General features: G+C 43.0%; 2 protein-coding genes across 4 annotated transcripts in view; one reads left to right on the top strand and one right to left on the bottom strand.

The window, feature by feature from the left end:
- The window catches only part of TMEM60 (transmembrane protein 60), a 94,378-nt gene extending 78,783 nt beyond the window's left edge, over window positions 1-15,595 (bottom strand). The window contains exon 1 of one of the 2 annotated variants that reach the window (XM_069229671.1): window positions 15,063-15,595. The gene's annotated coding sequence lies outside the window, so the exon portion shown is untranslated. The remainder of the gene's footprint in view (window positions 1-15,062) is intronic. The other variant, XM_069229670.1, reaches the window with a different exon arrangement.
- A 72-nt stretch (window positions 15,596-15,667) lies between these two features.
- PHTF2 (putative homeodomain transcription factor 2) overlaps window positions 15,668-24,754 on the top strand; it is a 489,158-nt gene continuing 480,071 nt past the window's right edge. For both annotated transcript variants that reach the window (XM_069229666.1, XM_069229667.1), the window contains exon 1: window positions 15,668-15,854. The gene's annotated coding sequence lies outside the window, so the exon portion shown is untranslated. The remainder of the gene's footprint in view (window positions 15,855-24,754) is intronic.

The following is a 24,754-nucleotide window of genomic DNA, read 5'->3' as shown; positions in this document are numbered from 1 at the left end:
ATTCTAAGCCATTCCAATCCAATTCACCCCACACCATTCCAGTCCACTCTAATCCACCACAATCTAACCACTCCAATCCAAGCAACCACAATCCGCCCCACTCCAACCTAAAACAATCAGCTGCTCCGATCTGCCTCACTCCAATCCAAACCAACCCACCCCATTTCACTCCAAAACAATCTATCCCACTCCAATCCAATCTAAGCCATTCCAATCCAATTCACCCCACACCAATCCAATCCACACCACTTCAGTCCAATCCACACCACTTCAGTCCAATCCCCCCCGCCAATTCAGTCCAACTCAATCCATTCCACTCCAATCCGTCCCACTCTAGTCTAATTCACCTACATTCACCCCACTCCAATCCAATCCACGCCGCCTCCACCGCAATCCAATTCACTCCACACCAATCCATCCCACTACACAGCAGTCCACCACAATCCACCCACTCCCAATCAGAGCTGGATTGGGAACTCAAAGCAGCCCTGGCAATTTTATCTAACAAGCTCCCGGGTCAGGAGAGGGAGGGACGGGTGGTGGTCTGCAACAGCGAGCTTGCTGTTGCTTTTATTACTGGGGGCTGATATTGCAGCACCCCTGCAAAACGAGCCCCCACCACTGCAAAACCGGTCCCCAATCTTCCAGCCTCCTGTGAAAACACCTGATGACCACTATGGCCAGTCCGGCACTGCTCCCAGTCTACCACAATCCACCCCATTCAATTCCAGCCCACTCCACAAATCTACTACAATCCAACCAATCTTGCTTGAATCCAATCCACCCCACCTGAATGCAAGCCACCCGCTCCATTCCTCTGTGCTCCAGTCCACCCATCTAATCCACCCCACCTAATCCACCCCACCTGAATCCAATCCACCCCAACCTAATCCTATCTACTCCAATCTACCCCACTACAGTTCAATCTAGTTCACCCAACCCCAGTTCAATCTGATCTGCCCCATGCTAATCCCAATCTGCCCCACTCCAATTCAATCCATCCTACCCTGCTCCAAACCCCACTCCAATCCAACCCCAACCCTGTCACTCCAATACAGTTGACACACCCTAGTTCAATCCACCTCACCCCTTTTAAATCCACCCACTCTAATACAATCACCTACAATCCACCAGACTACCTGAATCAACTCCAGCCCACTCCACCCTGTTTCACCCCACTCTACGACACTGTATACCACTAAACTCTACTCCCTTCTACTCAACTCTACGACACTCTACCCCAACAAATTCACCCTAAACACTACTCTCCTATCCCACTCTATGACACTTTATGCCACTAACCTTTAGCCATTCGGAACAGCAGTCACACTGATGTACAACATGGAAAAATGCATTGCCAAACCAATAGCTCTTTTATAGGCCAGACCTATTGGCTTTGCCAATGCTTAGGTTTCATCCGGTGCGGTCGTTTTGTTCATCCTCTTCAAAACATCATTTTTTTACAATTTTTTTTTTACAATTTAGGATAAAACTCTGAACTAATTGTTTGAGGTAAGAGTGTAAAGCGTGTACTTAGTAGACGTGCTAAATAACACAAATGTAGAATATAGACTAGAAGAACGCTTACCAGGACTTGAAGGTGCAAGGAAGGGATGTAGACTAATTAATAAGAAATAAGATGCGTTGTGTGATTGCTGGAATGCGGATCCCTCTCTGTCCCCACATCTTCTGCGGTGTTGCACTCTCTACAACAGTGGAACTCGAAAGACATACATTCCCATGAAACATGAGCTACTCACAGGGGCAAGTCTGTTTGGGTCTACTGAATACACCTGAAAGGCTATCTGCCATATCAGTGTTCAGAGCATTTAAGGATCCTTGATAATGTGGGTATTATTTAGGTTGTCTAAGATCGAATGGTGGGCGTATTGACCCTATCTAGAGAATAGCATGCCATTTTAACAAGACCACACTGTCCTGACTATTCCACGTATAAAACCCATTCACACGCCGAGGGACATCTAGCAAGCAGATTGCTTGTGAGGCTAATGGAATCCGAAACGGCCAAAGCTCCAATAACAATGGTTCGAAATGAACAGGATAATATACAGAGTAATAAACTCAGGGCCACATTAAAATGGTCTGCAGAGTAGACACTGGGGTCACATGACCTCTCAACTGAAATCTATTGCATTTTGCTGCATCTACTCTCCCTTTTGACAAGTAGCACTTTATTTTGTTATCTAAGAGCAAGGTATACTTACAGATCAAGACTTACATGACAATAATACCGGTCAGAGAACTCTTCACTAAGTTCCTAGATATCATTTCAAGAGTGGTGGACTGTGACGACAGTCAAGGTGGTTTGAACGCCCTGCCTCTGTAGCTGCTCTGGCGAGATCCCGAGATCCGCAGGTGGACACGGGCCACAGACATATATGGGGGAAGTGTGTGATGCAGGTGGTGTTCACGGTCCCATTGGTCTCCCCTCCCCCCCCGCTGTGAGTGGCTTCTGGGGCTTCCCTCTAGACACCCTGCTGCCCCTCCTCCCCAATCTGCCGTTCTGGTCACTAAGGAATTTCCGGATATCTCCCTACAAATGGGGTAAAGTGAATATGCGCTTCTAACCTGCAATGTTGTTGATATTGCTTAATGTATTACGCAACACTGTTGCGCTGCTCTGTTTAAAAGGTGAATAAAGAAATTTACAAAAAAAATAAAAATAAAAATTATCATTTCAAGAGATGCTGCCATTGTTAGTGCCTGGGCAGATCGCACTGGCTAAAATAATGATGCGCCCCCGCCTTTTATACTACTTTGCCAACTCCTGATTACACCACCAAGGGCAATGTTTCGTCATTTGGAGCTACTGCTAGTCTACAGACAGTGCTTTACAGTGGTCGGCATACGAGTCTGTTGCGGGGACATCCTAGACACCAAGGTTACTACACAGCTCAAGATCTTGTAAAATGGAAAGAGGCAGTATTATCAGGGTATGCGATTGGTTTGATAAGATATTCCTGGTGTTGTTTGACTCTCTGATGACGAATTATTGGCTTTACATGGGTAATTTAAAAAACAAGCATTTGCAATGCAACGTGTCTCGCATTACTTCGAGTAAACTTCTAAACAGACGTTATTTTCCACATTAAATGGAAAAAAACAAACAAACAAAAAAGCGAGTGCACTGCGAAATAAAGAGAAAAAGTAGTCCAGAAACCCTACTGAAAACATGGAGCCTCATATGTTTCCAGTAGTTTACCAGTGCTCTCGAGGGCTAAACACCGGAAAAGACATGACGTATGCATGCCTTTCACGACTCAAAACAAGCGGATTTTAAAAGGCAAGCCCACAAACCAATGAAAGTGACTTACGTAAAATGGGCGTGGTTAAAATCCCCCTAAAGAAAGATTAGAAGAGGGAATGAGCACTCTGCGCTTGCCCCTAAAAATGGGAGAGGACTAACGTTTGATACCTTGGTTATAAGGAGCATTACTAGCGATCTCAAGGAACCCCTTGAATAGACTGAGTAATAAGTGGGAGACTCACTTCAGCACAGGAATTGACAAAGAATGAGCGTGCATAGTTGCATGCCACATTATATTCAATTCAATAACCACAACAGAACTTACATGGCATCACGAGTGATCAAAAAGATATTCCCAAATGCAAACTATAATTGTCCTCGATGTAGGCAAAGACAGGCAGGATTCCAGCACCTGATGTGGCAATGCCCAGTAATACCCAAGTATTGGATGGCTACAGCAGACATATTAGAGAAACTAACAGGCAACAGAAATTTGAAGAGAGTGTAATGTGTATGCTAGGTATTTTTAGCGACACAAATTCAAATTTCTAGACCTCAAACTACTGTTGGCCAGAAGAAAATAAACTATGCCCTGGAATTCTCAAATGTCTCCCCCACTTACAAGATGGATGTAGGCAGAAGCAGACAGACAAGCACTCCACAGAGACGAGAAGAAGAGCCTAACAAAATACACAATAGCACAACAATAGGATGAAATACTAATAGAATACAAAAGTACCAGTAAGGATGATGACAAATCCCTGTGAAGTTCCCAGAGATAAAATGAAGACGAGATACAGCATCAGACCATACAAGAACTGACCAACAAAACCACACAAAAGTAATTGAAATGTGAAGCGTTAAAACGTGTTTTTATTTTTGATTTTTAATATATCACATACAACTATTAACAATCTTGACATGGTCACAACAGCATTAAGTTATAGTGTTTATATAGCCTGTAACACAACAGATTTCCATAAACATAACAGAGTACAGTCGGTAAGTATAAGAAATAATCATTCACATGGGATAGCACACCCTAGACTTACCTTCTATAATATAGTGTCATCTAAAGTTCATGTCTAGCAATATTAAGTTACAACCTAAACAGTCAAATCATTAATCAAGCCTTCTCAATCATCTATAACCTCTGACGCATTAGCATGTCTCCTCACCTTTTTCCATCATATTTCCTCTGCAGTACCCCACTCAGCCAAGTCCTTTTCTGATGCATTCATTAATGGGGTTTATGATGCAGCCAGTGTACTGATATTCTGCATTTTAGTAACAAATCTCAACATAACACATTTATATCGTACAGCACCTTTCACCGGCCGCAGATCCACACACAAAAAGACACTGCTTATGTGTACATTCTAGTGATACTGATGTCATTACATGGAGTTTCCCCATAGTCCCATCTTAATAATTAAATAATTATCTGCATGACCACGTCTGGTGAAACAATGACGCTTCTACAGCTCCGAGATTATTCTCCCACTCTTGTCTTGCTTTTAAGGGCATCCTTCTTTCTATCTGATTTAATGCTTTTTGATTTAGCAAAAACTGTGTAGGACCCAGCAGGCCCCACAAAATCTACTCTTCCACTCCCTATGGGAATCAGATTTCAGGAGGCTGAGCTAAATTTAGAACCTACTTGCCCACTGGGGTGAATTGACAAAGAAGAGGTGTTCTATTCACTCAAAGCAAAGGAGTGATAAATCTTTTAAATCTCTTATTATCTTGTCACATTTGCTCTGTGTTCAGAGAAAGAGGTCAGAATTCAGTTTACTTCTCTGACTAAAGATCTTCAGAATTTTGAAAAGTGACCTGTGTGACCTGCTGTACAGTATTTGGAATGAAAGGCTGTAGGGTGTCAAGTTTTTTCTAACACAACATCTGAATAGCTAATAAGTCAACTGTACAAACATTTCAAAATGTATTTCAGTAGTTGTGAAAGCCCAATGTTTGTACTTCTGTGGGATGTAAAAAAATATTTCAATAGGATGAAAACAAAATGAGAACACTTAACTTAGTGAAGTGCAAATTATAAATGTTTTCTGGATCCAATTTTCACAAATTATGTTTAATACACTATATAGTTTTATCAGTACAGATGCAAGTTTGTGTGAATGTTTTTTGGCCATTTCAATGGGAAATTCACTGTCTGTAAATGACAGTGTGCCACCACATCATGCTTTAGTAATGTATTTATTAAAAGTCTGTGTTTAAACATGAACTGAGAAACACTTCTGCCCCTTCCCTGATGGCTATGCTATTAGAAAACTAATGTGCAAGCCAGGGTTCATGTGTACCCTATATTTGGGCTAGATTCTTATTATACATGGAGCAAACACTTAGTCTATTTAATCCAAACAAAAGTTTTTTTTTGTACAGCAGGAATGCCAAACTCACATATTTGAAAGTGCACTGGTGAAAATAAAGCAAAAGGTGTCACTGTAAAATTAAATATTTGCCTAGGATTACACAATTTAAGACCAGTTTATAGGTCAAGTACACTTCAATTAGGTTGAGTAGATTATTCAAATTACTGGATCTGCAGGTCCAGTAACATTTTTTGGATTTTTCAAGGCTTGCCAAGTCTTATGGTCAACAGGCCACACCATGCGGTCCTTCTACCATCACTGGAAGAAGACCATTGTGCCTCTCCACATGGGCACTCCATTGTGTTTTTAAACGACTGGCTCAATACTGGCAGGTCACTGAGGATTTAAGGGTGGCATGACTTCGCTATCACCCCCAACTCCTCCAAGGGTCCACCTCACTTCAGAAAGCTCCATCACTCATTCTGTATCTTCCAGCATAGGTGGCTGTGTCACTGATTTTCATAGATGGTATTGATGTAGCTGGCTTTAAGGAAGGGGGAAGAGGAGCTCACAGAAAACTCTATTGGGAAACCATATTTTCGACAGTTAAGACTTCCTGTGAGCATTACTGAAAGAGTAGCTATGAAACTAGAGGATTACTTATATTTTTATTAGAACAAAAAAAAAATTACTGTCCACAGCAAGAGCCTTTACCAGTAATCGTATAAACTGTGTCATCGCTTACTATCGAACACAATGATTGCCTGTAAAAGCTTTCATTCATATATGTTTACATTGGCAACCACCGAGAAATAAGCTAGTGCTGGAACATACTGATTTTCTCACTAGACACTTACTACTAGGTAGACACTTTCTAAGAACAGCCCAACTATTAATAGTTCAGAGCACCCACTCTGGTCATGCAGTATAAAAATAGCTCAAAAGAGAAGATTAGAACCAGCTCGTTATGAAATTAAGATGGGCAAATTAACACTCAATGGCATATTCAATGCAGACAGGAGGGATTCTTGCTGTCACTCGTGTTACCTCCCTGCAGGAACTTAATAGCTGAACTTACAGAAGCTACTGTAGTTTTCTATAGACTAGTGACTGAATATTTTACAAAAAAGCTATCATAAGTTCCTAAATTGTAAGTTGCAGTAAAGGCGACAATGTTATTAGACCCTACCCTAGGCAAAATGTTTGTTGTGGCTAAAAACTGAGTATTCCACTAAATATGTGGCAATACTGAACAAGTACTTGCATTGCAATAGGGCTCCCATTTGCTTGAATTAGAGCTAATGGTGTTGTAAATGCATCACTGGACTTCTTCTTGCCACATAAATTGGTCACCCCTACTGCATAATTTGGTTCTCTCTGCCACAAAATTACAGTGGCACTGCATATAACTAAAGCACTTCCATTTCCCTTTTTCCTCTACTTGCAGCGAAAAAATGAAAATATTGCCTTTGTTATATTTTTTTACATGATTATTTTTTATCCTCCCCCCATCTAGTGTGGGGGCTCAGATATGACCTAGACCAGGGTTCTGCAAAGTCGGTCCTGGAGAACCAGGTACATGCCAGATTTTAAGCATATCCACATTTAGAAAAAAGATGTTTCAGAAATCTACATGTTTCTAAATGTAGATATGCTAAAAATCTGGTATGGACGCGGCTCTCCGGGACCGACTTTGCAGAACCCTGACCTAGACAGAAGGAACACAACATGCAGTGAGTTATGGGCAAAAGATTTTGCAAAAGGAATGCCCCGCAAAGCATTATGGGGCGAGTGACTAAGTGCAGCGAATACTGTAATATCTTGACAAATACTCGGATCAGCCCTAGAGGGCACCACTGTAAAAATAACATTTGTAAGAAACATAGTCATGTAACCATATCGTCAGCTCCTAAAGAGCTTAATCACATGAAACAGAATGGCAGAACGTAATGAGGTGTAACCGTATATATTTAGCCCTTTGAGGGCATCGTGTATTACAAATTTTCAGGCCAACTAGAATACTATTACAAAGGAGGCCCTTTAAACGCAAACTACTCACAGCTGTAAAACAAAAGTTCCAGCCACAAGAATAATTAAAAAGATAGTGGCAAAAAGAGATAATTCTAATGCTCTAGTTGGTGGTAGTGTGGTCGAGAAGTAGGCTTATCAGAGGGTAGTGTTAAGCATTTGTTGTACACACACAGGCAATAAATGAGGAACACACTCAAAGACAATTCCAGGCCAATAGGTTTTTATATAGAAAAATATATTTTCTTACTTTATTTTTAGAACCACAGGCTCAAGATTTACAAACAATACTTTAAATGAAAGGTATTTCACTCAGGTATCTTAGGAACTTCGAATCATCACCATAGCATGTACAGTTTTGGCAAAAATGGCAATAAGCTATTTTAAAATTGGACACAGTGCAAAATTCAACAGTTCCTGGGGGAGGTAAGTATGTGTTAGTTTTTCAGGTAAGTAAAGTACTTACAGGGTTCAACGTTGGGTCCAAGGTAGCCCACTGTTGGGGGTTCAGGGCAACCCCAAAGTTACCACACCAGCAGCTTAGGGCCGGTCAGGTGCAGAAGTCAAAGTGGTGCCCAAAACGCATAGGCTTCAATGGAGAAGGGGGTGCCCCGGTTCCAGTCTGCCAGCAGGTAAGACTTCGGAGGGCAGACCAGGGGGGTTTTGTAGGGCACCGGGGGGGGGGGGGGGGGGGGGGGGGGACACAAGTCAGCACAAAAAGTACACCCTCAGCGGCACAGGGGCGGCCGGGTGCAGAGTGCAACCAGGCGTCGGGTTTGCAATAGGTTTCAATGGGAGACCCAGGGGTCTCTTCAGCGAGGCAGGCAGGCAAAGGGGGGGGGGGGGGGTGGCTCCTCGGGGTAGCCACCACCTGGGCAAGGGAGAGGGCCACCTGGGGGTCGCTCCTGCACTGGAGGTCGGATCCTTCAGGCCCTGGGGGCTGTGGGTGCAGTGTTTTTCCCAGGCGTCGGGTTCTTAGAAGCAGGCAGTCGCGGTCAGGGGGAGCCTCTGGATTCCCTCTGCAGGCGTCACTGGGGGGGCTCAGGGGGGTCAACGCTGGCTACTCACTGGCTTGCAGTCGCCGGGGAGTCCTCCCTGTAGTGTTGGTTCTCCGCAGGTCGAGCCGGGGGCGTCGGGTGCAGAGTGGAAAGTCTCACGCTTCCGGCGGGAAACGTGTGGTCTTTAAAAGTTGTTTCTTTGTTGCAAAGTTGCAGTCTTTGTGGAACAGGGGCGCTGTCCTCGGGAGATCTTGGTCCTTTTAGATGCAGGGTAGTCCTCTGAGGCTTCAGAGGTCGCTGGACCCTGGGGGACGCGTTGCTGGTGCAGTTTTTCTTGAAGTGGGGAGACAGGCCGGTAGGGCTGGGGCCAAAGCAGTTGGTGTCTTCTCTGCAGGGCTTCAGGTCAGCAGTCCTTCTTCATCTTCAGGTTGCAGGAATCTATCTTGCTTGGTTCTGGGATCCCCTAAGTACTCAATTTAGGGGTGTGTTTAGGTCTGGGGGGTTAGTAGCCAATGTCTACTAGCCCTGAGGATGGCTACACCCTCTTTGCGCCTCCTCCCTGAGGGGAGGGGGGCACATTCCTAATCCTATTGGGGGAATCCTCCATCTGCAAGATGGAGGATTTCTAAAAGTCAGAGTCACCTCAGCTCAGGACACCTTAGGGGTTGTCCTGACTGGCCAGTGATGACTCCTGGTTTTTCTCATTATCTCCTCTGGCCTTGCCGCCAAAAGTGGGGCCGTGGCCGGATGGGGCGGGCATCTCCACTAGCTGGGATACCCTGTGGCACTGTAACAAAGGGGGTGAGCCTTTGAGGCTCACCGCCAGGTGTTACAGTTCCTGCAGGGGGAGGTGAGAAGCACCTCCACCCAGTAAAGGCTTTGTTACTAGCCACAGAGTGACAAAGGCACTCTCCCCATGTGGCCAGCAACATGTCTGGTGTGTGGCAGACTGGCAAAACTAGTCAGCCCACACTGGAAGTCGGGTATGTTTTCAGGGGGCATCTCTAAGATGCCCTCTGGGTGTATTTCACAATAAAATGTACACTGGCATCAGTGTGCATTTATTGTGCTGAGACATTTGATACCAAACTTCCCATATTTCAGTGTAGCCATTATGGTGCTGTGGAGTTCGTGTATGACAGACTCCCAGACCATATACTCTTTTGGCTACCCTGCAATTACAATGTCCATGGTTTTGCTTAGACACTGTAGGGGCATAGTGCTCATGCACCTATGCCCTCACCTGTGGTATAATGCACCCTGCCTTAGGGCTGTAAGGCCTGCTAGAGGGGTGACTTATCTATGCCATAGGCAGTGTGAGGTTGGCATGGTACCCTGAGGGGAGTGCCATGTCGACTTAGTCATTTTCTCCCCACCAGCACACACAAGCTGGCAAGCAGTGTGTCTGTGCTGAGTGAGGGGTCCCCAGGGTGGCATAAGACATGCTGCAGCCCTTAGAGACCTTCCCTGGCATCAGGGCCCTTGGTACCAGGGGTACCAGTTACAAGGGACTTACCTGGATGCCAGGGTGTGCCAATTGTGGAGACAAAGGTACAGTTTTAGGGAAATAAAACTGGTGCTGGGGCCTGGTTAGCAGGCCTCAGCACACTTTCAAATCATAACTTGGCATCAGCAAAGGCAAAAAGTCAGGGGGTAACAATGCCAAGGATGCATTTCCTTACAATATAACATCTTGATTGTAATGTTCAGAACAACCCCTAGAGGGCACCATAATAAAAATAGCACTTGAAAGAAACATGGGCATGTAACCATATAGCAAGCCCTTAGAGGGCATAACTACAAGAAAACAGAATGGCAGACACTAATGCAATGTAACCATATATGTAGCCCCTAGAGGGCAAAGTGCCTTACACATTTTGAGGCCTAAAATACTTACTGCAATAATATTACAAATAAGGCCCTTAAAAGACAAACTACTCCCAGCTACAAAACAAAAGTTCCAGTCATGACAGAACTTAAAGACATTGAATGGTGGGAAAAGTTACTATTTTTGATCCCCTCAAACCTAGCATGGGGCCCAGAGATGACCTAGACAGTAAGAGTGGGTCGTGCTGAATAGTGTGGTGATAGTCCAATTGTCATAGGACTACTACAGGCTGAGTTATGGACAAATATGTTTTTAAAAAGAAATGCCCTGCAAAGAATTATGGGGCAAGTTTCCCTGAGTGCAGTGCTGGGCGAGCCGTGTTAAGGATGTATGTGTTTTTCTGTTTTAAATGCTCCATGTTGCATATATTTCAACTGCTAAACTTGTTAAGTGGTACACATGAAAAGCACCTCTTAGATCGAGTTTGCGCTATATGAAACTTCGCATAGTTATGTAAAGGGATCCTCCAATCGAGTTTGCACTATATGAAACTTCACGTCCTCATGTAAACTGCTCCTCCAATCGAGTTGGTGCTATTTGAACCTTAAAAACACACACACACACTCTATGGCCGATCGTGCAATAATCCAAAGAACAGGGTCTGTCTCCAAGGCGGTAACAAAGCAGCCTTAAGGAGGGACAAACAAAGCATGTACCCACGAAATGAAAGAAATTTTGAAAGGCAGGCCATGAAAAAAATGAAAGTGATGCGTGTGTTGCAAGTCCACCTATGTAGAGTACAATATGTCTATAGACAGCACTTGTGCGTTGCCTAGGATCAACCTAATAAACAAGGTACTTCTGAAGGAGCTTTATGTATAGCGCAAAAGTAGCACAGTGAGGAGGTTAGACCTAAGATGGAATCTATATTGGCCACACAATACCAAAGTGTGTACCACTATCCATGGAGTGTAAGTGTGGGAAGAATTGACACTTTGTATAGACTTGACATAATAAAAGGAGTAGAAAATAAAACAGGTCGAGGGTGAACCAAACTACACAAGAAATAACATAGGCGTTTTTGCGCTTATGGTGAAGAGAAGTTTGCCTAAAGAACACTTTGTGCAGTTTATGCTATGAACAACCAAGCAACCAACGCTGATTGAAAGCTCTACTAAACTCATACAATCAAAAACCAACAATAGATGTACGGCCTTTCCAGATCCGAAAATAGGACAGCCAGATAGAAAATGCACAGAAATACTGCAACAATTGTAATCAGGGCAATGCACATGTGAAAAATATAACATAAGCATGCAATGCACGACATGAGGTTGTGTTTACACAACCCCTAAAGTTAAGTCGTTCCGATTAGCCCTTAACCTGAGATAAACTTGCATGAAGGTCGGGGGGTGACGAAGAAGCTTGTCAGTACAGTTAGAATTCTCAGCACAGTCATAGTCCACACGGTTGATCGAAACCCATATACGTTACTGAGGCTTTGGCATTGTGCAGCAATGTGTATTGTATTTCAATATGGTTCATCTGCTACTTATTGCATGAATAAATCCAATCACCTGTTGAATGGATAACGCACTGCACTGTGATCTGTGCATGTGTACAGAGTACGTGTGCATGCCACTGCAGATCGGTTTCCTTGCACAAAACGCGGACGATTAAAAACAACAACAACTGGCGACTACACATGGTGAACTTATTGACAAAGTGTATACTATTTACAAGTGTTTGCCACCATTGCTGGTAAACATTTCCGGTAAACATTTCCGGGAAGTTCCAGGTCTGCCCTGCTATCTTATTTTTTAACTAAATTAAATGAACAGATCAATCGATTAACTACGGCAACATATGGCAAACATTAATAACACTTTGCCAAAGGCCAGCCCAAACTAACTGATAACAAATGCTACTTCCGGCATGTTGATATCTGCTCCATTACTGACTCGCATTTGATTTCACCTGACGTTTTAGCCACTGGTGTCCAGATTAACATCATTTATGGTTTCAGCAACACATATTATGACAATATTGCATGTGTTAATACCCATCTTAGTCCAAGTGCCTTAATCTTCACCAAAACGCACTCTCTCCGCTCTTTCTCGTGCCCCAGTTATGGTAATACTACAGTCCCCTTAAATGCAAAAGGCAATACTGCTGACGCTGTGGGTTAGTAACAGGAAAGGGAGGTCCACTCTAGTCAAACTTTAAAAGGCTAGGTCAATATGAGAATAAAACATATAATAACCAGAAAGATTATTGTAAGAAAGCTTCTTCGTCAGAAGTACTAGAGTCAAAAGTTGGTGCTTCTACTCTATCGGGTATGTAGATGGGTAACAGATGTCATCTACAACTTTCTAATGTACACTATCAGTCCGTCAAAGAAACACTGTCCACATCACTGCCAAAATGTATAAAAACATTCTATTTGTGAAATGTAATATGCACTTGTTAATGAATTTTCATAGAGTTTATACTGATTAAGCTTCCCCTGAACAGTCCCCAACAAGGATACCACATAACATGTACCCTGACAGAGAGCAACCATGACAGAGAGAAATATTATGGCAATTCACAGATTTTTTTCAGTCACTATTGGTTAAAGTCGAAGAGGGTTTTCTGGGTCACACAGAGGCTGGGGTCTTCACAAAATGGGGATGAAGTCACATAGATATCTATGTACTGGTTCATAGGCTGGGTTTTTCTGAAAGCTGTCTTCTTATCCAGCTCCACAGACCAGGGTCATCGCTGAAACTGTTGTGGTTTCTTAGTATTGTGTACGATATAAGAGATCCATAAACCTGTAATCTTTTACACTGTAAGTTTTAATATTGTCTCCTCTGTTGTAACTATAAGCATCTTTAGAATGTCTGACTTTCCTTCAAACTTTCTGCTGAGTTTGCGTCTATTTATCTAAAATCATTTTAACACTACTGGAATTTTTAAAACCAACAAATATGTCCTGCAAAGGAGCGAGACAGCTACTAAAAACTTTCTGGACTAGTGGTCCTTTCTATTCTAATCTTTTTTGTAGGCTGTCAAAAGCTTATTACTCCCCAAAGGGCATACAAGAAACCTCATCACTGGAAATTATGGCTCTTCTACATGTCCTTATTTAGCCAAAATCTTAATTTTCCAGCACACCAGTAATAACTGTGTATAACAAACTCTCCACTAGCATTACACCATGGCTCTAAGCGTGCATACCACTCAAAGGGAACAAACATATTCCATTGCATACACTTTACATTCATTTAGTACCATCTGATGGCTCATCCAGCCAATATTGTTGAGTAAATCATGTTAAGGTTGTTTAAATCAAGAGCCTGGTGGGTCAAATGTGACCGCAAGGCACGCATCTCACTAACACTCTATGGTCAGAGTACATCAACCAAATTTATGATTATATGAATTAAAAGGTGTTGCAACAAGGAAAAAAGGTTTTAAAATCTGGGCACCTTTGGCCCTATGGCTTCAGGGCTCCGAGAACGGGCTAGTTAAAAAATGAATTATACACTTTTCTCTGTGCATGTTATAGATGGCAATATTTGACTGTAGAGATTCTTGTATGAATTATGACGCCTATGTATTTATGGTGAAACTTTGTGTCCTGCTGTGTGGCCATAAAATACAAAAATAAATAAAATAAAAATAAAAAAACAAATTTAGGAACCTGGGACCTCTATGATGATCTAACAAGAGAGACGCTACACCCAAGACTTTAAAAAGGTAGAATATATCTTTCGACCACCCCAAATTAAGGTTATTCAGGAGACACTGTTACAACTTCATTCAGTCTACTGCTCAGTCTTAGTTCTCACCAACTGCCTACACCAGCTGTTAGTGAGCTCCAGCCTAAACATTCTATAAAAATGCATCACTGATAAGCTACAGCTTTGACTTGTAATTTAATCTTAAAATGGGTAAAATTACATCGCATTCACACTGACCGGTGCCAATCATACTTTAAGCCAAAACACATTAATCAAAAGTTGTGCCTAAAATGTGACCAGTCTAAAGCACAACTGAGGCACAGTCCAGTGGCAGATAAATTCCGCTTCTACAAAACACTCCCCAGACGACAGATAACCTAAATGTTCGTATTTCTGTGATACATGTGCAAGAGGTAGGTGACTTGCTGCTTCATTAATGTGAACAAGACACCAGAAGGCCATAAATTAAGTTCTCCCGTGACTGCTCGACATAAGATCTGTTTTGAGCTTCCGTCTCGGTTGAGTGCAATAATCGCACAGGATAACTTCAATCAACAAGGTAAGAGAATAAACCCCAAAATTTTCACAACATTGTTGGATATGTTTCCATGAACTACCGAATCTTGCTACAGGGCTAGAAGCAGCACACTAGGTGCCGGAACTGGGTGGCCACCTCACTCTGCAATACTGCCGAGAAACTTTCCAGTCTGGGGTTACAAGTTACAAAGTGGTGCATTCTAAGCATTGCATTCTAGGTTGCAGCACACTGGACTAAATAGAAAGCACATCCAGTAACACTGATGTATAGCATAGAAGCCCCGAAAACACTGCCCGTGAAGACGCAGAGTAAGGTGGCTCTGTCATTTCCTAAACAAGTCTTACCGTCACTTCAATGAAAAAATGCTTCTAACATCCGACGAGATGGTGAATGACATGACAAGTCCGAAAAAAACAGGACTTTGGAGACCTGCGGGGAACGGTGGTGGATGGGGGTCGTCTTAAAGTGACAACATTCGGGATTTATGCTAAGTTGAGGCGTATGTGCAACCACAGTCAGGACCCTGGCTGGCATTTCTCCGTGCTCCAGTCCGGTCCTGTCCTCGGTTGCCCATCACCGGCTCTGCTTGTGACGTTAGGGGCAGGTGCAAAATGACGCCAGTGGGTACCTCGCAGCCTTCGGCACAGGAGCTGCCTATAGCTGACATCTGCCAGCCATGCTTCACGCGGAGGTGCACAGCAACACCCAGAGACCCTTCTTCCACCTCCCGACCACAACGGATAACGACCGTCACAACGGCAACCTGGCAGACCCGGAATCAGATGAACTGCGCATGCGTACGGAGAGAGGGGTAGTTTCCACGGATTCGCTCATACGCGCTCCACTACGTTCGGACCCGCCCTCTCCCATGACGGCTGTTTTGCCATTGGAAGGCTGGCCGGCCGGCTTAGGGCTGCTATTGGTTTGTGCCAGGGGTCTAAAAAACAATAGAGCGGGCGACAGAAGCCAGAGCGACGCCGTCTGCAGACTTACGAGTGCTGCTGCCGTCAGACGGGGGCACACGGGAACTACCGCCACGAGCGCAAGTTATTTGGTGGCGCGAGTGCTACGACAGTGGCGCCCCCACCCCCCTCGTCCCCGAGAACACAGCCGAGCCAGCCTTCTAGGAAACAGAGGTACAGGGAAGGAGGTGGGGATAACAAGGGTCCCGGGGACACGGAGGTTATTTGAGCCATCAAGGGTAGGGAACGCGAGGGCATCCATCCCTTGCGAAAAAGAGGGAGAGGATAGCACGACGGGCGAGAAAGGGAACAGCCGAGGGGAGCTGCCTTTCAGGAGTAAGGGGGTCCCAGCGTAGCCAACTGAATAAATATAGGGGTTGTCTGAAGAAGAAGAAAGGGGGTAAGGAAATTGGATAGCGAATGCACTCCGGGCGCGGGGCAGTGGGTTTAAAATAAAGGATGTGATGAGATGGGGAGCGTCCGATGAGAGTCGGGGTGGGTAGGTATCCCACGGAAGAGCCAAGGCGTTAGAGAGTGTCACAGGTCAGTGTAAGGGGCCGGCGGAATGGGGGCAAAGAGCGACAGCTGCAGTGACCGACACTGGTACTTTCTTAGGGGGGAGGGGTATCCGAGAAATGGAAGCCAGAGGGAAATTGATGGTATAAATGAAGGGACATTTGATGTGAAAGGTTTGGGGATCGCCTGAAAAAAGGAGAAACTCTTAACGAGACATATGGTACATTGAAGGGGACTGATGGCTAGTAAGCAAGGGGCATTAGAGGCTAGTGATCGAGGGAGCAGGGCATCTCGTCCACTAAAAAAATTATATGGAAAGAGTGGGTGTCGGATGAATAGAAAAAAAGAATAATTTTAAGGCGAGGATGTTATTGTTAAGTAATATTTTTTTTCCAGCTAATATAAATTATACCACAGTGTGACTCCCTTTTTGTAACGAAGTTCAGTTAGTCAAATCAACTTCAATTTGACACTTAAGGGTCATACAAGCACACAGCAGTAATAAATGTAACTAAGTTAAACAATGTGGTCGACAACACAGGCCCATTAAACAATCATAATAATTCAGGTTGCATGCGTCAGAGGTAGAATGTGTATTTATGAATTACTTAAACACGCTATTGACTTTACTCGGGGACAGTAGAAGAGGAAGAATGAAATGCACTGAGCTGAACATACGCATTGACTAGAAAACACTGAATGTAGCGAACATTATCAGCATTCAAATGCGACTGAGGCATGGCGTAACGTGGCTCAGTGAATGTTACTCACTCATTTCTATAATAATAATGCTAGACCACACTTGCAGTTACGTCCTGAGTGCTTGTATCTGAAGCGAGGCCGATTCCAGATTGCCAAGTACGTTTTTTTGCTGTCGTACACGTGCTCAGTCCGACCTGTGGGGATTTCTTTGTTTAAATTCGAGAAGTCATTTAGCAAGATCTTCTTTTTGCTTCCCGGTTAGACCTTACAGCCCAAAATTAGAAATACAATGTTTGCAGTATCGTTCTACTAGCGCTTTTTGCAGCTCCGCTACACTAGCTAGTGGCCTATCTTAGTCACCTCCATCCGTTTGAATCTCCGACACATCTTGAACTGACTTAATTGTAAATTGTGCATAATCTCTAGGAAGTGTGCGTTACCGTGTTTATCCTTTGGCTATTTTGGAATGATTTTTGCACGTGACGAGAGTGCGCTTTGCCATACGAAATACGCTTTTTCTGTTTTTGCTGCCATTTTCTTTCTTCCTTTTGTAATGGGATACTTGTGCTTACTTCTTGTATCTCAGATTGTAGATTTACTGCGTTCTTGATAGCGGTTGTTGCAACAGTTGTTAATTAGTCAGCATGAACATCACATACTTTCCATGCTGTTTGTGTTGAATATTTGTTTGTGAAGGGTTCGAAAGTATTTTTTTTGTTTTGATCATAATCATGTAATATGAGGATGAGTAGCACCATCTGGCCTGGCAAACAGTCTCTATGTAGCACGTATACAGTACAAAATAACAAGTTGCAGGGGGTTGTGGCCTGGATCCTGACCTGGCTGATGGCTTACTCGAGAGCAGTTACTGAGGGAAAAACCATCAGGCAACTTATCCTCCAAAAATAACCATCTTGACATATGGAGGTGGGAACTAGAGACTGGCAGTGGAGGGAAATTCTCCAGCTGTATTCGGAAAATGGTTGGATTACTTACTGGTAATCTTCATTACTATGAACTCTGCCTTTTCTTGTCACAGCCCTTACAGTGAGGTTAACCCCTCTCCTTAACAGGCTTTAACAAAGTTCCTTTTTACTTTTTCGAGGAGCCCTCCCTATAAAATGTTGTCTGTTTCTTACTGTAAATAAGAAATGGTCGAAATCCTTGCACATCTCACCTTCAAGGGTCTGGGTGAGTGAGCTGGAGGATTGTGGCAAGGAAGAATACGTTTTAGACTAATTAAGATTACTCAATGTAATCCAGGCATGATATCATTGTCTGAATTCCCTGCCTCAGTCCTTAAAATGCAGGATATAGCAAGAAATAACGATAACACAAAATAAACGAGAGAGTACCCAAGTGGAATATACTAAGAAGTATATAATTTAATGCATGATGTCTACCACAATCAAACAATCCTCCATCCATACCAGAGCTCATTATGGCCCTGAAGTGGCAGAAGACCCTGAACTCTACCTGAACTCTAGACTGTAGCTCTGAAAGAGGAAAAGGGTATGTTAAAAAATTAATCTTATAGTGAGCCGCAGTGGTGTCAGGGGAAGCCCAAGCAGCACCTCTTCAGATATCTAAATTAGAATCCACCGCCTTGCTCTCTGACCAGGAGACATCCATATCTTGAATAGCTTCAGGAAGAGTAACCCCACCATCATTGTTAGCTGTCAGTGTTCCTCTAGACAGATCCATCCACTAATAGTCGAAACTATACGTTTACAACCTAAATGATCATGACCAAATGAAACAAATATGATTGACACAGGCCGTTAATATGAACCAGGTACATTTTTACTGATCTCCCAACATCCAAAGGATGAACATCTAACCCAGCTACATTAGATAAATCGGGAGGAAGGTTTGGAAGAATCTCATCCTGAGCTATATGGAACTAGGAAGTAACTTGGAGCTGGAGAGTAGAGACAGGCATAAAATGAATCTCTCAGGAGGAAAACACACACATGGACCTCTGCACCTGACTGCCGTCCAACTCTCCAAGTTGCCTTTCACAATTTATTGTGACATAAAAAATAATTAAGTGCTAAGTTTTAAAGGGACCAACACAAAAGATTCCAAATGGACAGTACCTAAAGCATTCCTTACAAGAGATGAGTTCCATATAAACAGCACAGCTCGTACTTAGATGTATTAAGGCAAAACATTGTACCAAATGGGAGTCTAAACCTTGGATAGAAGATAAATCCCCCACCTAGGTTCACTAAATACGCAGATAGCAGGCAGTTGGGCTGATAAGGAAGTAGTCAAACCTAAATCAAAGCCATCTTTTGAAATCTTAGAATGCATAAGCTGTCACAGGCCAGGGGAGATGGATAAGTCTTGCACGCTGCCTGTTTCATGAGTTCTCCCAGCTCTGTGCAAATAACTTCTTGCCAAAGAAAGGTAACTTCAAGAGAGGCACCTTGTGTGATATCTTCCCCTTTCTTGCCCTCATCTACTGTTGTCACCTGACCAGCACTGCCAAAAGGGCAACTGCTTTTAGGTCATCTGAAGCCACCTGGAGCTGCTTTTATGTTAACTGTAGTAGCGGCTACAGCCTTCGTTTCCTCCATGACTATCATTAAAGTGTGGAAATCACGAAGCAAGGACTGTGCCATATACGCTGAATGGATCTTTGATCTAAGAGCAAAAACCACTGCAGAATGGAACCTTTTTAAAACAATCTTGAGAAGCGATATTCATAGGACCTTTAGGCTAGGAAGAAGGGAAATCCATCTTTGGTGTTGATACAAACTCTTTAGAAAGCCAATACCGTGATACTGTAAGTTCATCAGGTCCTGCCCTCCCCTGCAAAATCACAGCCCACATTTTAGTGAACAAAGGATGTCCCTAGATACCAGCAAGTATATACTGAACACATCATGTGCCACTAGCATAGAAGAAGGTAAGTTTCAGCAGAAAGAGAAAGGCATGGGTATTTCCCGAAGACCAACAGTTTCACTAATATGTTCCAAACACCAGCCATGGCTTCCTTCCTCAAATATTCGCCTGCAGCGTTTTTGGAATTGTCTGCTAGCTGATCATCAGCAAGTTCTGCAATGGTTGTGGCACATCTTTTCTCTTAGGCAGTGTCTTAGGAGTAGAAAGAGGGGAGAGCAGAGGACCTGGAATCTGGCACCCGAAACAGCAAGGACTCTTGACTCAGTTTCACCTTTCAACTGGTCTGTAATAATTTCTGCCTTTTGTCAGAGCATTTTACAGGCTCCATACATCAAGTCAATAAAACTACCAAGCAGAACCAAAGAAAGGGCCTCCAGGAGCAATTCATCAAAAGTAAGCACGTTGGGCAGCAGTAAAGATGTAGCCCTTCAGGATTTCCTCTGGCTGCCGATAACTGCTCATAGATTTAAGTGGAGAAGGGCCTATCCACTGACAGCATTCTAGCTTTCTCTCATTTTGTAAGGTTCTCATCTTGTAAGGTGAGACAGAAAGCTGTTGGAGAACAGAGGAGAGATGCGTAGCAGGACCACCCTGCATGTGCACTGTCAGTGACTAACAGTAACGCCATAAAGATTAGTCACCAAGAACTGCCCGCTGCTCCTCCACAAACTGAAGTCTTTGGCAGTCCAGGTTCCAGCTGTGTTAACCTGCAGTAACATAAAGCAACATGTATGCACTTAACTCTGTGAACTTGGTAGACTGCATCATGGATGACAGGAAAAAAAAAACAGCAAGGGGACCCTTCCTTTTGTAAGTGGGGTATCAGGATTTTTTTTTTAAAGAAGCTAGCTGGTAGGTTGTTTAGAGAGCGGAATTAACCTCAGTGTTAAGAATTCTGACAAGGTAGAGGGGCTTCTGACAAAGCTATGTGATGATTTGAATCCAGTGCATCTCACTCAAAATAAACTCCTCCTCCCCCCTCCCAAAAGGTGCATATGCGTCATGTCTTCATATAAATACTCCTATTCTAGGCTATCAAAAGCCTTCTCTGTATTAACGGCCATGATCACTGCTCTCTCATGGTCAACATCCCTATGTTCTAATATAGAAGGAAGACGTCTAATGTTAAGGGCTGTGTTTCACCCTGGTATAAAGCCGGCCTGGTCAGAATGGACAAGTCGAGTCATGTTTGGGAGGAGTCAAGTAGCCAGTATTTTGTAGTCGACTTTGAGCATCAACAGCAGTTGATATGCCATGTAATCTCTGGGAGGTTTCCCTGGCTTCAGTAGTGGAATAATCAGTGCTTCTGGGGTAGAAGCCGTCAGGTGACCCGAAGGCCTGGTTTCATCATATAACGCTTCTAGTTTGGGGGCAATTTGGTGGGATGGAAACCATTTGATTACATATATTTTCTCATTCAAGAATAGAACTCACAGGCTTTTACTCAGAGTATGTTTTCCAGCCATAATTTGGTAAAATTTTGCTAATTCTGTAAAGCCTTAAATCTGCATCAATGCAAGGACATCTATCCGTGGGTCAACGTTTGCTTTTACTTTAAGAATTGGGCAGCTGACTTATTTTCGTATTGCCCATTATGGTTTAACACTGTTTCTCTCTCAAATTGTTTTTAAATATTGTTAAACATCCAGCGAAGTTACTTAGACATGCATCAGAGAAAGTTGTGCAACAGTTCTGGAAAAACCTTTTTTTCTGATTGACATTTTTTTTATGTGTACGTTTTATTTTGAGAGCAAAAATTTCCAGTCTTGCTTTCAGGCTTCTGTCTATAATCAGGAAGAATTTCTTGAGAATTGTAAGTAGCCTGATATTGTCAAACCCTGCAAACGAACATGTTTTTGTACTCGAACCACTGTCAGTAATGCATTCTGAGCTCGCTGTATTTCCTTGCAGTACTGGCCTTACTAGTAAGAGCTTTGCATTAAAAGGTCAGATGTCCATGTTTGGTACTCAACTCCTCCAAGAACAGCACCTGTTATGTTTTTCCAGCTGCACAGGATAACCATATGGAAAAACATGATTGGTTCACTTCCTAAGGGATCACGTGCTTCGGAAAAAATAATCTGCCTTTCTTTACCATTTTCTAAGTGATATTTCTTCTTTCTAAGGCAGTGCAGAATGTTTGCTACTTATATATTTACCCTGGATACAGGAGTGATGGCAGTGTACGTGTTCGTTGTTTTTTGACCCCAGAAGGTATTTTTTAGTTAAACTTGACCAAGCACAAGTAGGTTAAACGCTTTAGTTATTTGTCCTTGTGAAGAACTTTCTCTGTTTATTTTGAGATCGCGCTTTGCAGGTATTTCTTTTCAGTGTTTGGCTAGTCAAGGTCACCGTTCATGTACCTGTATCGCTGGGTACATGTGACCGACGGATATTCTTAAGTTATTTTTTGGCTTCAGCCTCAAGCACTATGAACATTTTTTTCGTTTTCTCAGTGAAGGCGTCTTTGTTGTTTATGTAACATGAAACGCAACTGAATACACTAGAAATTAGTTGTTTAATCACCTAGTTAGCAGCTAAGAAATGTCTTCTTAATAGGTTTCTGGGTGCCGTCCCTGTTTTCATCTGTTGAAAGTTAAGAGCACATCCGTCATTTTATTTCTGGAAGCAACGTTTACGCTCATAAGAATAATAAAATAAATCTTGACTTTGTGATTCTTGTTTTATACTGCATATAATAAAGTTGTCTCCCTTTAGATGTGTACAACTGCAGTTGAACATGCACGGTGATATTAGTTGAGTAAGCAGGTTAAATTATCCAGGCACATTGGGTCTGCCTCTGGCCTCACTTTCATGCCTGTTGCACAGGCACCGACCGTTCAGTCACTCTACTATCCGCCAATATGTGAAATTCTCCTCAGTTGAGCATGACCCATGGCAACATGGAAAGTAAGTGCACTTAATTTTTTCCCAGATACAGAGTCAGTGCTTGTCGCAAGGGGAGGCATGGCAATGTGAAAAAATGTAGGAACATTGTTGAGGGTAAGTAGCAGGTTGGCATTGGCAGGCCAATGCTAGGGTAACTAGCAAGGTAGGGGGCTTGATCTCAAGTGTACTTAGGAGAGATCAGACTGACATTTTATTCAAATCATAAATGAGTTTCTGTAGATATAGACAATAAAATTGTAAAATGGCTAATAATTGCTGTAATTTGAGTTTTCTTGGTGCTTTCGGCTGAGCCTTGAGACAAATGAGGGGAGAGTCCATGTGAACTGAGATGAAAAAAATGGTAATGGTTGCAGGTAAGATTCCTTGACTATCAATCAAGCTATAGTTGTTGCCTTTAAAACCAGTAAAAGTTGAGTGTGTATATGTGGGAGGTGGGTAGTTTGTCAGGGTGGGGTCACAATAATTCTGTCATACTTGGATATCTATGTACTGTGTGGTAAAACACCAAGATTTAGCAGGTATATAAAGCCAGGCAATTTTTATTCTGTCTGAAAATTTAGTGTGCCATTATTTCATACAAATAGGCTGATTATTGGGAATGATATTCCCCATCCAGGTTTTTTGCTATCGACAGCTAATAGGCTAGGACAACAGAGGGTTGCTTGCCTGATGTAATTTATTCATAGATTTTGGGTACTGATGGCTAACAAACCCATCTGGCAGGCGGAGAAGGAAGAGTTTCCAAAGACCCTGGTGTTTGCAGTGGCAACTCTTCCAAAAACGCATTCAAGGTTGACCTCACAGATGCTCACCAGAGAACTCCTTGAGGTGTCCTTGTCATGCCCTTTACAAGTATGGGCTGATCTCAGGATTTATTTCTAGCGGGGTGTTAGGAGTACTTTTTAGGTGCAGAAATCAAAGCAGTTCAAGGATCAAAGATCCTGATAAAAGTTATACAACAGAACATTGCATTAGTTTCCAAACACACTGACATTACTGAAAATTGTTCAAGACACTAAAGAACAAAAGCTCAAAGTTAGCAGGTTGCCATTCTCAGATGTTGACACTACATGTAAGGTCATCTTATTCTGTAGCTGGGATCTGATTGTGCAGCTATGTGATCAGACTCCAGATGATATGAAAAAAGCTTTTAGCTACTGCAGTATTGATCAGCGTTTGGAAGATCTAGTGCTGGGGTTTTACGTTAGTGTTAATATGGGCCTTCAGAAAAGTTAAAACATTTTTGGACAGGGAAGTTTAACTATTTGCTGGAAATTCGTGGTTGGTGCTTTAAAGAATATGATGCCGACAGGCAGACGGAAGCCTATACTTGGTCTGACTTGGAAAACTCTTGCTTATACAAAACCGCTTTCTGTGAGGAGTGAAAGCGTAAAGTATTGAAAGGCACGCCCTTAAGTACCTCCATACACTCCATGTTTTAAGCTTTTTCTGGTCATCTTTTCTTATTGTCGCCGCTAGCAGCGAAGATATTGGGATGCAGGGTATAAATGATAGAAAAACTCAGTTCTTAAGCTCTGAGTCTGCTCACCCTGTCTGAAATGGTAGAAACAGTATGATGACTACTGCATATATTGGAATGTAGGACACAAGTGCCTTGGAGGACTTAATGGAAGCAGGTAGGCGGTTGCATTCTGGAGAATTACTAATAAATCTTTTTTTGACAAGGTTCAGGGCCCATGTTAGAAACTGCTGTTCTTCCTGTTGAGTGTGCGTCTCATTTTAATGCTATATTTTCTTCTGTGTTCGACACTCGGGACTCGACTCTAGTAATGAAGATGGAGGAAATAGGATAGTGGTATTGTCTTTGATTATGGGTAAATTAATTCTGTACTTTACGGGTGGCGTAGGGGTACAGGCTCCTTGGCGAAATGGGGTGCCACTAGATTTGTTTATTAGATGTATTGTTTTATGGACCCTGCTGTCACCAGTATTTTAAGTGCTGTTTCAAAAGTGGGTCCTCCTTTGTCATGAAAGAAGGTCCGTGATTGTTCCGATTTTTAGAACATGGAATAAAG

The sequence above is a fragment of the Pleurodeles waltl genome, chromosome 4_1 (genome assembly GCF_031143425.1).
Source record: "Pleurodeles waltl isolate 20211129_DDA chromosome 4_1, aPleWal1.hap1.20221129, whole genome shotgun sequence".
In the NCBI taxonomy this organism is placed as follows: Eukaryota; Metazoa; Chordata; class Amphibia; order Caudata; family Salamandridae; genus Pleurodeles; species Pleurodeles waltl.
This window is presented reverse-complemented; position numbering and strand designations above follow the sequence as displayed.